Source organism: Gopherus evgoodei, chromosome 11 (genome assembly GCF_007399415.2).
Source record: "Gopherus evgoodei ecotype Sinaloan lineage chromosome 11, rGopEvg1_v1.p, whole genome shotgun sequence".
Lineage (NCBI taxonomy): Eukaryota > Metazoa > Chordata > Testudines > Testudinidae > Gopherus > Gopherus evgoodei.
Window position 1 is genome coordinate 39,404,398 of NC_044332.1, and position 16,180 is coordinate 39,420,577.

Below are 16,180 nucleotides of genomic sequence, written 5' to 3' on the forward strand. Positions count from 1 at the left end.
GGGCGGAAGGAATTCTTCCCCCCTTGACTCCCTCAGTCATTAAAGGCAGCGGAACTACTCTGAAATTCCTCTGGCTATCATGGTAGCCCTGGTATCTGGTGTGCTCCCCATCACAGACTGTAAAATCCATAGTGGATCTACTTAGTCACCAGCCCTGCCAACAACCTCTAGTATGCTGTGGAGCAGTCAGGAAAGAACAATTCACAGCTAAAACTTTTGGACAGACCAAGGGTGCCGTGTTTGACTGTGAACTTCCCAAAGTTTAGAAATGTTTGACTTTGGGATCATTTCTAGTAAAAACCCAGGGACTGAAAGAGACCTGAATCCAGACAGAAGACAAGAAGGAATAGGATATCCCACCATGATCTGGAGGTGAAAACTCGATATGACCCATAATGTTGTTGCTTTTAAATAAATGAATTTCATCACCCTTTTGGAGTTTATTTCTGTTTTTATTTCCACCAATAAGATGATCTTATTGTCAGCCTCAAGAGCCTGATCCAAAGCCCATTTCAGTCAATAAAAGTCTTTCCACTGACTTCAGTGGACTTTGAATCAGGCTTCTAATCAGTTAGGATAAAACCAGCACAACAAATAGATTATTGTGTTTTATGGAATTTTATTTATTCATGTAATAACAATAATCACTAGAGCTGGTAGGGAAATTAAGATTTAAAACAATTTTGATTGAAAAAATAGAAAAGAAAAGAGATGTATCTAGCTTTTTGTCCCCCCCGCCACGTTCTGATTATCTCTAATAATTACTCCAAGTAATGCACTGAAATTATTACGTGTAACAATAGTGTAGTCAGTATAAAGTCATACTTCACATATGCTGAAGAGTTTTAAAGTTCAGTATCTTAATTCTTCTGTAGTATGTTTATCAAAATAACAAAACCAGTTATTTCAAACTGAACGCAAACTTTTGTGGTATTTATGTAAAAAAACTGAAGGAATTTTTGAGTTGCAAAAATGTAGAGAAATACTTGAAAAATGTAATTTCCATTTTTGTTTTTATATTTAGGTTTTAGTTAAATATTGATAAATAGGGAAAACATTTAAAAAATGTTCCAAGGCTAAGAAGTTGTGTGTTAATTTCATCTCAATGTTAATTTTTATGATAAAACACCTAGAACTCAATTTCAAAGGGGTTTCAACTATGCCGTGGTTTTTGCAATGGGAAGTTTTCTGTGCACAACTGTTGGATTGGGCCCTGATCTTGCAAAGATGAAGTTTTGCAGGATCAGGACACAACCTGTTTGTATATGCAAATTGAGTAAGTTATCTCATTTGCATGAACAAATATTTGTTTGAACACATACATGCAGAAACTGTGCATAAATGGTCTGATTTTATGTGTTCTAACTGGAAGGCCACTATTGAAAAGGTGAGCCATAGTGTGTAATATAGGGGTTTGTTAAAAAAGTTTTGTGTACCAAAAGTTATATCAGTGTGAATGTCATGATTATAATATTAGATTGGGTGTTTTACAAGTCTCTGTGAAACTGGAACCTTGCTTTCATCCTCATTTTTCAAAAGATCAAAGCTCTGTGCATGAAACATTTTTTCTGGTTTTTGTTTCACCTCCCCCGCTCCCCAGGCACAATTTCCAGGAAATTTGTTGATCTGTGCTGGGTCTGAGAGACTTTCAAACTGATTGCTTTACTTTTCAATTCTAATCTTTCAGGCAGTCTAAATACTTGTTGGAACACATGGTTTTACTATGGAAATGTGTTCTTTAATGTGCAATTTATAGACAGATTTCTTTGTGTCCTTATTTATGGATGTATTGTCAATGGATTGCTTGTGTTTATTAAGCTTGTAGCCCAGGTAAATGTCAAACCTTGCATCAAATAAGAAGCAGAAACTCATTTTTTACAATACAATACAATACAACTCTGGAAAGGCAATGCTGTCTAGTTACAGCTAAGAGCTGGTAGTATGGGGTTCAAGCCAAGGTTGCTCTCAAGCGCATTGTCTGTGCTACCAAAAAGAAAAAACCCCAACAAAAAACAACAAATTGCTTTTGTGTAGCTGCCTTTAACCTGCAAGGGTTGACCATATGTAACGAAACAGTGCTAAACATGTCTCATCCTTGGGTACACTTACAGCTTATCTATGTTCAGCATTGCTTCAGCTGCACCTGTTTGCTGATACCTGTTGTCAGCAACAGGTATTTTCTGTAGTGAGGATAAGGTTTGGGGATCCGTGGAACTCAGGCTACAAGAAAAATTGAGAACAAGTAAATCCTTGCAGAAACACAGCTGAGTTTCTGGATATGGGAGGGCCAAATTCTGAAAGCACTTTCTACTGGATGTTGTCTTACTACTGGGAGTTCATGGGAATTACAGTAACATCCGATACCAAGTGTTTGTAGTTTTGCACTCTAAAGTATATAAACCAAATAAGTAAAAATCTGTTAGTCTTTAAAACCAACCTAATTAATAGTGTGTTGTTGCAAAATTGATGTGTTTGGTACTGCTGCTGAAGTTTATAATCATATTCTAACTAGAAAATCCAGAATATTGTAAATATACTTCATTTTTGCCATAATTATGTTTTGGAAATTACCATGAGTAATGAGTCCATGGTTGGTACTAAATAAGAAGCTGAAGAGTGAATGATCCAAAGTTAGCTAGAAAAAAGAAAAGGGGTTGGGGAGTGTGTGTGTGTGTATGTGCTTGTGTGTGTGTGTTTCTGTGAGGGGAGGGTTATTTGAGGTACAAACTGACAAACAATATCTGTTTGTAATGTGGTTAGGAATTACCTCAAAAGTGGAAGCACCTTAAAAAAGATTGCCTTCACTGTAAAGCATGAAGTGGCACCTCTGCAGTCCAATGAAGTATCTGTTATCAGAAGAAAATGTGTACTTTTTTTAGGTGAAATCAGTTCTGTGCTCTGAACCAAATGATTTTTCGTTTTTTGTTCTGATAACAAGCTGGTGGTAAGCTTCACTGAACTGAGAAATTGTAAACTCTTAGAAAAGGCTGTCTAAAGATAACAATTCAATGTTTCTTGGTAATGTATTCTGGATGAATCTGATAATTTAAAGCCCACTTCACCAAAATGGGAGTGACGCTTGCGTCCTCTTTATCTTCAATTATGTCTAATCTGTTTCTAATTCAAACGTGGTGCTGCTGTTGTCAGATCAAATATAGATTTTAAATGTTTTATGCTTCTCCACTGGGAATGTTTTAAATGTATGCGGGCTGTCTGTCAGGGCTGTACAGGCTGAATCTCATAAAATTTTAGGTAAATTTAAAGGAAATAAAAGTGTACTTAAAAATGAAATGATTCATGGTTCATGAGATGGAACATATTTAATGAATGGCAGCTAAGGAAAAGTTATGGGATAGTCTCTATGGATCACCTACTTAACCTCTAAGGAGCCCTACTTCAGTAAATAATTGTATCTTTCATGTTAAACAGCGTGAGTTTAGCAATAGATTTAAATATGAAAAGTCCTATTTAGGTTTTGCATATGGATAAGGTAAAATTATCTATTGCTTTTATAAATTACTATGACACTTCCATCACTGTAAACAGTCTGGAAAACTTAGTTGCAGCCTGCAGTCAGTATACAGCATACATTAACATGTATTGATGTATATAGCTCATTCTTTCAAGCACCCAAGTGCTTCATAGTGTAACAATAAATAATATGGCACAGAAATGGGCTTATCATTTAAAAACAGATCTTTTTAAACAAAGGGATTTACTCAAGTATATGTGACCAGGAAGGTCTGTCCCCAAGACGTGTGGGAGAAACACTCTCTTGAAGAAGATTCCCAGATCTTTTTTATGAACTAGATAATCAGTAAATTAAGGTGACATGAATTTCTTCCTCGAAATACTGTAGTCTGCAGATTTGGAGAGGGAGAGTCTAGTTTCAGTCTTTTAAAATGTTGCTATTGAAGTATGTTCCTGATTTTTTAAAATAAATTTTAATTGCAAGGTTGTTTGTGATATAAAGCCTAAAAGTGGACATTCTCATATCAGCATCCGCCCCTGCCTCCAAAAACTGGTTTGTTACTCCAGGGTTGCCTTGTAGAATTGGGCTTCAGGTCTTGATTTATTTTTTTTCTTTGGGCTGATGGGGAAATCATTTGTTTAACCCCACCCCTTCCATGCTCCTGGGCCAAATCCTGGTTCAAAGTAGGTAAGAAGCATGTATCTGCTTATAATGGGGCAGAGTGGCAGACTGTGACTGGCCTTTGCAGAGAAACTGAGAGTTGGGAGGGATAATACTACTTGTATACTCAGTGCAAGGGTCAGTCACAATTACCATCTCTGCACTTGAAGGGAACAACTCTGACTGTAAAAGTAACCTCTGGAGTTGGTGGGTACTGACTCAGCTGCATGACAGAGATGAAACACTTTGTGTCCATGACCTGTGTCATGTGGTTGGGATCTGGAAAATATCCATCTCTTACTGGTACTCTTGAGTGTTACACTTTTGTTAGACCCTCTGTATATCGCTATAAGTGCATCTCTTGCCAAAGGGATGAGGAAATGGTGAGTCCCTGTCCTCTTTTTCCCTCCTCATGTTTGTGTGGAGCATGCCCAGTACAGTGGGGAGACCATCTACCCCCTCCCCATAATGTTTCTCCAACTGGCAGGCATTGAATATATTGCAAGAATGACTCCTTTTCCTGATGAAACACCTCAGTGTGATGTTCTCATCTTCCCTTTTACTCTGGGATAAGATTAGGTCATTCTCCCATCCCCACCAGTTGGTGTATCTTCATGACATCTGCTCATGACATAGAAAGGTAGACAGATGGAGCAGAATTCTGGGCAAACCAATCTAGAGTCTTTTAAAAAGTATATGCAAAGCATTAGTCCATTGTTGGTAAGATGTTCTAAAATTACATCCTTAAAGACATTGCAAAACTGGAGGTGAGTTGAAAAGTCTTCAGCAAACTTGCAGACATTTTTGAAGTAAGCATTCCAGAATATAAACAGCTGAAACAATCCATGCCGATGTCATTCTACTGAAGTCTGTGTGGGACATGGGGTTTTTGCACAGGTAAGGCCTCATCTCTGCAGTTGTGTTCATAATGGGAAACACAGGCACTAATCTTAATTCTTACTTCCTGCTTCACTTAACAAAAGAGGAGAGAGAACTTCATGATATGAGTTGTGGTTTGATTTAGTTGGAATTAGGGGCCCTTTAGACCATTTTCTTAAGAATTAATAAACAAACTCTGAAAAATTAATCTCATTTTATTTCTATTTCGTTCCATGTGGTCACTGCATGTTTTTTAAGACCATTTTTCTCATTTGAATAATGGTATATTTTTGAATGAACATGTAATCAAAAATGATTAAAAACAGATGCTGGAGAAATAAATCAATATGCTGTTTGATCTGTTTTGAACCTGACATTTAGAAAAAGAGGGATTCTATATTTCTCGGTAATGAACATTCAGGAAGGAATTAAAAGAGAAATTTTTATTTCCTTCGGTCTTTGCTTCACATGTCTGTACTGTGTATGAGTATGTACACACATAATAATTAAATGGAAGAATAAGGGGATCTGCCTTAAGGGCAAAGCCCTCACATAGTCTGATACAATTATCACCTTGCTTGTTCTTGCTATGGTGAGATGCAGGCATAGCTGTGTGAAGAAAGAATGTGCAGTGACTGACTTCAGCTTCCAGCACCTCTCCTTCATTTTCATGAAGACTCAAAGATGCTGACTCCTAAAAACTGATCTCTCAGGGTAGCAGTAGTAATGTTATGAGGGAGACTCTGGTCGTGTTTGTCTGTTTGTCAAACTGTCTAGAGTGGCTCATGACTGAGTGCGCCTACCTCAGGGCAGACTGTCAAAGAATGGGGCACAAACTGCAAACTAGTTGTACATTCTATAATTAGATTTCACCAAGCCAGTAACAAATGTGAACTCCTAAATTACTATAACAGTCTTAACACAGTGTCCCCTGGGGCACTCTGGTCTATCTTGCCACACTGGAAAGCTTATCTCTGTGATAAATGGTACCTTGCACCAAAAATCACAATAATATTCAGGTTACTCCAGTCACTTACCCAAGGTCAACTGTACTTCAGATCTCAAACCAAAGACAATGTTTATGCCAATCATATAATAATCTAAAGATTTATTAACTAGCAAAAAAAATGAGTTATATATAAGGTTAAAGCAGATCAACATACACACAAATTAGTAGGGCCCTACCAAATTCATAGCCATTAAAAATGCATCACAGACCGTGAAATCAGGTCTTTTGTGTGCTTTTAGCCTATACTATACAGATTTCATGGGAGAGACCAGAGTTTCTCAAATTGGGGGTCCTGACCCAAAAGGAAGTTGTAGGGGGGTCACGGTATTGCCATTCTTTCTTCTGAGCTGCCTTTGGAGCTGGGTGGCCCGAGAGCAGCGACTGTTAGCCAGGCACCCAGCTCTGAAGGCAAAGCCCCATCAGCAGCAGCGCAGAAGTAAGGGGGGCAATACCATACCATACTATGACACCTCTACTTCTGCACTGCTGCCTTCAGAGCTGGGCGTATGGAGAGTGGTGGTTGCTGACAGAGGGTCCAGCACTGTAGGCAGAACTGCAGATGTAAGGGTGGCAATACTATACCATGGCACTCTTACTTCTGCACTGCTGCTAGCAGTGGCTCTGCCTTCATAGCTGGACTCCGGGCCAACAGCTGCTGCTGTCCAGTTCTGAAGACAGTGCTGCCACCAGCAGCAGAGCAGAAATAAGGCTAGCAGCCATGTTTACTCTAATTGTTTACATCCATGTGTGGAATGAATTTTGTTATGTGCACCAATATGGAGGTGATGTGTGGCAGAGGTGGAGCTGAGCGGTTCAGAGTGTGGGAGGGGGCTCAGGGCTGAGGCAGTGGGTAGGGGTGTGGGGATGTGGACTCCAGCTGGGGGTGCAGGCTCTGGAGTGGGGCTGGGGATGAGGGGATTGGGTTGCAGGTTTCCCTGGGGATGCACAGGGGAGAGAGGACACCTCTAAGCCCTCTCTCACCAAAGCAGCCTGGGGCCAGGGGAGAGGTGCCTTTCCCCAGCAGTGGCAGCTCCAGGGTTGGGGCTAGGGGAGAGGGGCCTCTCGCTGCCTGCTCGGTACTTGATAGCGTGCTGTACGGTCGCATAGCTTAGTGGGAATTTAGGGTAGCAGTACTACAACTCCTTCTACAATAACCTTGCAACCCCCTCCCCCAGTCCCTACAATTACAACACCCTGAAATTTCAGATTGGAATAACTGAAAGCATGACATTTATGATCAAATTGGACTGTGGATTTGGTAGGGCCCTACAAATGAGTTACAGCCTTACGTTTCAAAAGATAATAGAAACTTCTGTAATAAGCAAATTCCATATGTTCTTTAGGGCTAACCCAAGCTAAACAGCTGGGGACCCCATACTTATGCTTAGACATCTTTGCCCCTCAGTCTTCATGCAGCCCAGGGATAACAATTTATCCTTAGCAGGCATTTTATTCCCTTTCCCCAGTGTTCAAGCTGTAATGGGACAAGGGCTTGTGCACGTATCCTCTTCAGGGGTGTGGGAGAAGCAATCAACAGAGTCTTTTGTCAGCAATGGCTTGGCTGATGTCTGTAGACCCTTTTTTTGTAGGGGAGGCGATAATACCTCTTGTGGAAAACTTGTATTTCACATGTGGTGATGGTTCTCTCCTGACTCTGGGAGATTTACAGTCTTAGTGAATGTTTTTATAGTTACAGAGCAAACATTTAAACACTACCTTATAACATGGACTACAGATGTTGTAAGTAGGCTTAATACATGCAGCATCCTAAAATCATTTCATGAAGTTCAAACACCCTCTTATAACATCTAATATCTATTTTAACAATACTAACACTTGGGTGAGCCAGACTGGTTTTAAGCTGTGCATTTATCACTGTTCAGTGAGGCCTGGAGACTTGGCATGAGCTGGCACCGGGTCTGCCAGCATCACACTGTTCCTTTTCTCTAATCGATTTATTCTTTCTGACAAGAGTGGGAATGCTGAATAGGAAAAAGGGCTGCCTCACGTAGAAGCAGCTACTACTTCAGGAGCCTGATCCTTCAGCCACAGGATACAACTAACTCCCTTTTGAATTCAATGAGAATGACTCATACCCTGTGATTGGAGAATAGGACCCAGTTGCCTACATAGTGGTGTGATGGGGTCCAGACACAAAAGAACCATATTGGTGAGCTTTGTTGAGCTGGTTTGGATTATACTGGCCCTAGTCTTCCCAAGGTTGTGCTCTGTCTAGTTCTATATAGCTTTAACACTGGTTGCTGTACGGGGGTTTCCCTCAAACTATATCAGTCTTAACCGTAGAAGAGCTGCTACTCTGCTAGATGGGCCATGCAAGGGCCAGGGCAGTAACTCAGAGGAGTGCAGGGATATGCCTGGAGTGCACATTTCCCCAAATAGAAGAGGTTAGAGTAGGTCATAGCCTTGCTCCCTCTCCCCCAGCACAAGCGCCAGTGAAGCAAGCCTGTGGCATGGGCTGCGTCATCTGGAAGGACTGTGCAACTTGTGCAACTTCTCTGTGCAGGAGGGGAGTGGCCTGAGCCCTAATCCTTCCTTGAACTCCCCGTGAAATGGTGCATACCTAATCCGGGCTGTGCTGGTCTAACCCAAAATAGCTAAACGGTTTAAAGATGGATCCAAACCAGACCTGGGCTCTTTACATCCCCAAACCATGGGACAGTTCAGATCCAGATCTGAACTCTCTGGCTTGGTGCTCTTCCTGCTACAACCCAGGTTACAGCTTCTCCTCTTCTCAAAAAAGCTAGATACATGCACCTGGTTGAATTCTGCAGAGATTAATAACCTCTGCAATCCCTCTAATTTCCAGGGCTAATTTTTTTAAAGGACTCTAAGGCTGTGCCACTACTAAATAAAACATCTGTTCTTAACTCAGGTTAGCTCAGTTGAGGTAAAAATCCCAGTAGACACATGGCAGTTTATGGTTTTCACATGTTAGCAGGCTGAGTTAAAGACTAAGCTTCCCCCATAATCTTTAGCGCCACCTGCTAACTCGTGCGAAAACTACAATTTGCCTTGTCTTTTCTAGGATAGTAAACTTAGCTAACTTGAATTAAGAACACACCTTTTTTCTAGTGAAGACGAGTCTAAATGTTCTTGCATAGTTACTGAACACTATCAATAGTGGCTCTGTGGAGGGAGGGATAGCTCAATGGTTTGAGCATTAGCCTGCTAAACCCAGGGTTGTGAGTTCAATCCTTGAGGGGGCCATTTAGGGATTTAGGGCAAAAATCTGTTTGGGGATTGGTCCTGCTTTGAGCAGGGGGTTGGACTGGATAACCTCCTGAGGTCCCTTCCAACCCTGATAGTCTATGATTCTATGATCATTTCTATACTGATGATAGAATCCAAAACCTGTTTGCACCCCATATGCACACACAGTGAGGGTTTTATGAATGTATAATTTGTGTACATTTATTCATATGCACCAGTGTAGAGTGAGCAAAAATTGCCCATGCAAAGCTGTGCACATGCAAATTCTACAGCCTAAAATAAGTGGTTTTGTAAGTAAAACCCAAGAAATGAAATAACATAAATGAAACCCAAAGAAAAACTTTTTGTATAATTCTTGAAGTAAAATAGCAGTTGTTGTTTCCATCATAAATAGTCTTTCAAGATGTAATGCTCTCTGACATCTGTGACTCAAGGCCAGGCAAACTGAAAGTTCTGCACTGTTCTCTACCTGCAGACACACATTTTGGCCCCTCTAATTTCTCCTTCTCTTTGGAACACAGGACTTGCTGTTTAGGAATACACCAATGGTCCAATTTCAGTGTTCTGTGTCCAGCAAGTAAGCCTACAGATGGTACTTCACAGAAAGACAAAAATTAAAACACTTACCCACCTGCATAATGTACCAAGAATAGATTTGGTTTCATGAATAGAAAGAGCAAGAATGTATTCAAAGCCAGTTAAACTCTTGTTTCCATAATAACTTTTTGCCCTACATGTCTTGTCTAATTCAAATAGCTCTTAAAAACTCACCTCTGCAGCTCTACCTGCAAAAATTAGTCTAATTAAAAGAAACCCTTTGGTCCACCAAGACATATGTACAATATGCTTAAACAGAGTAACTGTGTGTTCACACTTCCGTAATCTGTTTCCTTCTTTCTACTCCTCCTTACTGGCATATGCTATAGCTTAATTTGTCTGTCATGTTTATCAGTTAGATTGGAGGGCAGGGACCTCTCTACTCTGTTTTCTCTGAAGTACCTAGCACTCTTCTGGGCACTATGAAATAATTGTCTAATGGAATGTTTGGCTACTATAATAGTTTCCCAGCAAAAGTAACACAGCATTTTAACAGTGATCAAACTTTATATATTTGCATTAGAAAATACTTCAAAATTGGTGAATTGCATAGGCTTAGTCTTCAGAATCTCCCCCACCCTCCATTATCTTTATGCATTACTGATCTCCACAGGAAGTTTAGGGAACATGTAGAATGTGAAAAGGGATGAGGGTTGGTACATAAAGTATTATTCCTTGTTCAGAGAAGCAGCGTGTACCTGAATGTGTTCCATATCTTGTGCCATTTTCACCTATGAGGCTAGGCTGCTCTTCATATGAGGGGGTTGCTTTCTCTAGGATTATCTGCTTTGTGCTGCTCACTCACAACATCAAGCCAAGGGGCATTGCTGAGTGGGGCACTGACACTCTCCATTGAATCTGATTGGAACAGGCTCCAGTCTTGCTACAGTGCCGCCAGCTTAAAGTGTATGACCTGGTAAGACCACACATAACATTGAGCTGCTGGATTTTTCCAGATGAGAGCAATAATGTTGATCGAACAAACTGGTCCATGAAGATAATATTACTACCACTAATAATACTTAGCTCATTTATATGGCACTTTTCATCTGGAGATTTCAAAACAGTTTACAAAGAAAGGGGTCATTATCCCAATATTACAGATGGGGTGGGCACACAGAGATAGATGTCTTACTCCAGGTCACTCAGTAGGCCAATGGCAGGGCTGGGGTGTAAAAGACAAGACAGGGTTAAGTGTAATGGATGTGTGATTAGCACATAAAGAATCAGGTTTGATTCCTAAGTGTGTAGTCCCACTCCTTGAGTTGACAGGAACTGGGAATATTATAGAGGCATTGGAATAACTAGTAAGTATGGAGCACTGGATATATAGAGGATTCTGGACATACTGTATACCAGATGTATAAGGCAGCATGAAGCAATTAAGCAGGTGAACATTTTTTCTAAGGCAATATATTGTTTGGCGAGTTAGCTATTTCAAGTGGCCGAGGTAAAGTACTGGCAAAATACAAGATACTAAAAACAGTGATACGGGTGAAGAGGGAACTTGGAAATATGTAGTTCAGGTTTTATTCAAATATATTGGACCTTTGGACTTAATTCTGAACTAGTCTAAGAAGCAATTATGGATGATTTCATCTGTGAACTGTACACTATTACGAGTGAAGAGTTCAAACTTGGTTTAACTTACCTTGCAAAATAAGCACTACTAGTTCATTATCGTAACCCTGGTTCAGATGAAAATGCAGTAGTGATGTCTGCATTAGCGGCATCTGCATGAATAAGCAATGAAGAGCATTGAGAAGAAAAAGCTTCATACAGTACGTATGGTCTTTTGGTGTCATACTGCCTGGCTGATTTTAAGACTTTTTGGTACTTGATAGTGAGTGATTTTATCATTGCAATGGTATTCCCAGGCACTGCTAGAGTTTGGGGCATGTCATTTTCTCCATTTTGAACCAATGTATATGGCTGTAAATAGTGCTGAGGGCTGTAAAGTGTTGGGGAGGAAGCAAATTATTTTGAACAATTTCTTGAGAACCAGTGTAATCACTCTGAAATTAGAGAAGTTCAAAAACCAAACCCATGTTGTTATGGAATCGGACAGATAATGTTTCCCACTGAGGCTGGCTTTCTTAACGTGTCTGTTGAAGTTGTTAGGCTCTCTTGTTTTCCTCCGTGTCCTGTAACATGCATTCTTCTAGCCAGGGGAGATGACGCTTTGAAACTCACCAACATCACAGGAGGCATAACCTTTGCAGCACTCCAATTCTGAAGGACAAGAACTATGAAATCTGGGATTGGCCATGTCGGAGCAGAGCCCTGTAGATCTCTGTAGTGTACTGCTAGGTCACTGACCTGGCTCTCAACTTTGCATTTATCCTCAGTTAAAAGAGACCCTGTCAGTGATTCCGAGGAACCTCCTTTTCTCTTGCTTTACACCTTCAGCAATCAAGGCCATACACCATCTGTCATAAACAGATAGCTAAGGGTTAATGTCTCTTTCACCTGAAACACCTGACCAGAGAACCAATCAGGAAACCGGATGTTTTCAACTTTGGGTGGAGGGAATTGTGTGTCTGAGGTCTTTGTTTTCTGGCTGCCTGCTTCCTCTGAGCTTTGGAGAAGTAGTTCTGTTTTCTAATCTTCTGTTTCTAAGTGTAAGGACAAAGAGATCAGATAGTAAGTTATATGGTTTCTTTTCTTTGGTATTTGCATGAATATAAGTGCTGGAGTGCTTTGATTTGTATTCTTTTTGAATAAGGCTGTTTATTCAATATTCTTTTAATCAATCGACCCTGTGTTGTGTCATCTTAATACAGAGAGACCATTTGTATTTTTTTCTTTCTTTTTTTATAAAGCTTTCTTTTAAGACCTGTTGGAGATTTTCTTTACTTCAGGGAAATTGAGTCTGTACTCACCAGGGAATTGGTGGGAGGAAGAAATCAGGGGAGATCTGTGTGTGTTGAAGTGGCTAGCCTGATTTTGCATTCCCTCTGGGGGAATAGGAAAGTCCTTTTGTTCCAGGACCGGGAAGGGAGAGGGGGAGTCACTCTGTTTGGATTCACAGAGCTTGTGTCTGTGTATCTCTCCAGGAGCACCTGGAGGGGGGGGAGGGAAAAAGGATTATTTCCCTCTGTTGTGAGACTCAAGGGATTTGGGTCTTGGGGTCCCCAGGGAAGGTTTTTCAGTGGGACCAGAGTGCCCCAAAACACTCTAATTTTTTGGGTGGTGGCAGCAAGTACCAGGTCCAAGCTGGTAGCTAAGCTTGGAGGTTTTCATGCTAACCCCCATATTTTGGACGCTAAGGTCCAGGTCTGGGAATAAGGTTATAACACCATCCCCTGGATGCCCAGCAATGGAAAAAACTGATTCCAGTGCCCATCACCACTGCTCTGTAATAAGGTAGAGTTGCTGTTGTAGAGTAACATCAAACAGACCCTTTCCTGCTTCCTACCTCCTCATTAAACAGCATTCTGCAGGCATAGGGAGCAAGACATCCTCCTGACTTTTGGGGAGGGGGCAAACTAAACTGGTTCATACCTCAGACCTTTCTTAAAACTGACCCCAAATCTTTTTTAAGCTTGGTTCTCAAATTCTGATTGTTTTCTATAACATTCACATATAATCATAACCCTATTGCTATTCTGACAGCAGAACGTGAGAATTGCAGCCTCCAAGCTGTTAAAACTAATTGGTTTTGGTTTGTGTAGATTTGCACCTCTTGATTTTTACTTTGAGTTTTGAATTCAAACTACTTCTTAACTACAAAGCAAAATTCAGCCCAAGCCTCAAACTTTCAGGAAGAATCTCCAAATGCAAACCACCAATTTACATGTGGTTTCACCTAAAATCATAAATCAGTTAAGACTCACTTAAAACTTGGTTCAGGTTTGCCAGCAGTAAATATGGATCCAGACAGTAATCCTGGATTGGATCACACTGACTGAGCCCTGTTGGGAGGAGGCAACCAGGACACTGTCAAAAGATTTTTAGATTAGCATCTGTCGCTGTGCATTCTTATCTGACCCAAGCCTCCAAACATTTTGCAGCTTGCCCATTATGAGCCATAACTATACCCTTGATTATTGTTGTTATAAAACCAAAAAAACAGTAGATTCCCAGCTGGCATGTAAATTGGCATAGCTCCCTGGAGGCTGTTGGCAGTAGCAGAGGATGTGGCCCTTATTGTGCAAGTGCTAAGCTGTGATGTTGATAAAGAATGTTTCTGAAGAAACCATTATAGTCAATCATGTCAAGAATCCACACAAGGAGTGCTTAAGTAGGCCTTGATAAAATGGAGAGCATCAGCTCTAAGCCTGGAATCGTTATGGTCTATTGTGTTAATAATCTGCATGCTAAGAAGTAAAATTCCTAGGCCATGACAAAACAGATAAAGATTCAGAGCCATTATGGCCTATTATGTCAATAAGACATTTGTTTGAGTCCCTAAGTATTTATTTGCATTATACTGTAGATTGCAATGGACCCTGAGGAGCTGTTATACTCTCTTGTGTGGTTTGAATCTTAAGAAGTCCTTTTGGTACACATTGATAGGTAGATTTTCTATGGCATTGTCTACAAAGAGGAAATTGACTGGCATAGCTATTCCAGAGAAACATTACACTATAATTCCACATAATTTAGCTATTCCAGAATAATGTCCTGGTGTGGATTTTATTCTGGAATAATTACCCTGCTTTAGAGTAGAGTAATTATGCTGGAATAAAGTCACTTTTAATTTTGAATAGTGTCCACCTGGGGAGTTGTTCCAGAATAGCTATCGTGGAACATTAATTCTGGAAGAGCCAAGCTGGTCATTTTTCCCATGTCGACAAGCTTTAGATGTTTCTAGCAAGAGCTTTCCTTTTTGTCAGAGTGTGGTTAAATAAGAAAATCCATGAAAATTCCTAAACCCTACATTTAATTAGATTAATGTTTAATCTTAAACAAGGAAATCAGAGTTGAGAGAACATCCATAATTCTCCTTAGATCCCTCTATTTCAGGCTTCTCCAAACTGGGTGATACAAGAGCATCGTACAGAACGTGCTGTAGTAAGTAGGCACAGCGTAGTGTGAAATGAGTATTAACCCCTTATCGTCAGCTATGTAGATGTGTCAAACTTTTAGCTTAATATTTTTAAAGCTTTAAAGCTATTGGGCCAAATTCAGCCTCAATATGAATGGAATAACTTTTTTGACCACCATGGACTTACACTTGCTTACATCCACGGCTGGCTCCAGGCTTTTTGCCTCCCCAAGCAGCGGGGGGCGGGTGGGAAAAGCCGCAATCGGTAGTACTTCGGCGGCAGCTCCACCATGCCGCTTTCTTCTTCGGCGACATTTCCGTGGCAGGTTCTTCACTCCGAGAGGGACCGAGGGACTTGCTGCCGAATTGCTGCCTAAGAGACTGAAGTACTGCCCCTTCCCCTTGGCTGCCCCAAGCACCTGCTTGCTGGGCTGGTACCTGGGACCAGCCCTCAGGGCCAATGCAACCTTTTAGGCGACCGCGGGTGCTAGGATTTAGGGGGCACCATTTTCTTCAGCAGCGACCGCGGCGGCCAGATCTTCAGCTGCCCCGGTCGCTGCCAGCATTTAGGGGGCACCTCAAGGCATTTAAGGGGCTGCTGCAAGGGGGGCGCCTCAAGGCGGAGGGAGGGAACTGCCGCGGGTGTGTGGGGGACTCCTCAGGGTGGGGGGGAGGGCACAAGGTGGAAGTTTTGCCTAGGGCCCGAAACATCCTTGCACCAGCCCTGCTTACATTAGTGTTGAATTTTGGTTCATTCTCTTCTGAAATGTAGGCAGTGTTCTCTTTCTATAACACACAGAATATTCTAGCACACAGAATCAAGAATATAAATCCTCAAATTATATTTCAGCATGATTAGGTTTTAAATTTTAAAAACTATTTTGTTGCATTTGCTCATTATACGTATTTGTACAGAAATCTGCTGAAGAGTTGGAAACCCTGCGTTCATCTTCAGCTGCTGCAGTCTGTGTTTATAGCCAATAGTGTGTTGTGGTGCTGTTTGTTTATTCTTATTTTTTACACAAGTATTAAAGACTGGATGAAAATTCCATGGAAACAAATATATGTTGAGCAAATGGATAGGTAGCTAAGAAGATTTGTAAAGGGGATCATTTCCCCAATTACTAGATTGTGTTACTACTTGAAATAATCTCTTGCATTCTGAGGGCCCTATTTTGTACCAGTAGCTAGCTCAACAGTGGTCCTTAAGGGGAAATTTTTGAAAGCAGTTAAGAAATTTAGGAGTAAGAGTCCCAATGACTTTCCATGAGATTTGTGATTCTAAAACCATTAGGTACTTTTGAAAATCTCCTCATATTTTGTATAGATTATCAGGAATACT

The 16,180-nt window shown here is 40.8% G+C and overlaps 1 pseudogene; it reads left to right on the forward strand.

Moving 5' to 3' along the window:
• Nucleotides 1–16,180, forward strand: part of LOC115659885 — a 232,988-nt pseudogene that overhangs the window by 9,685 nt on the left and 207,123 nt on the right.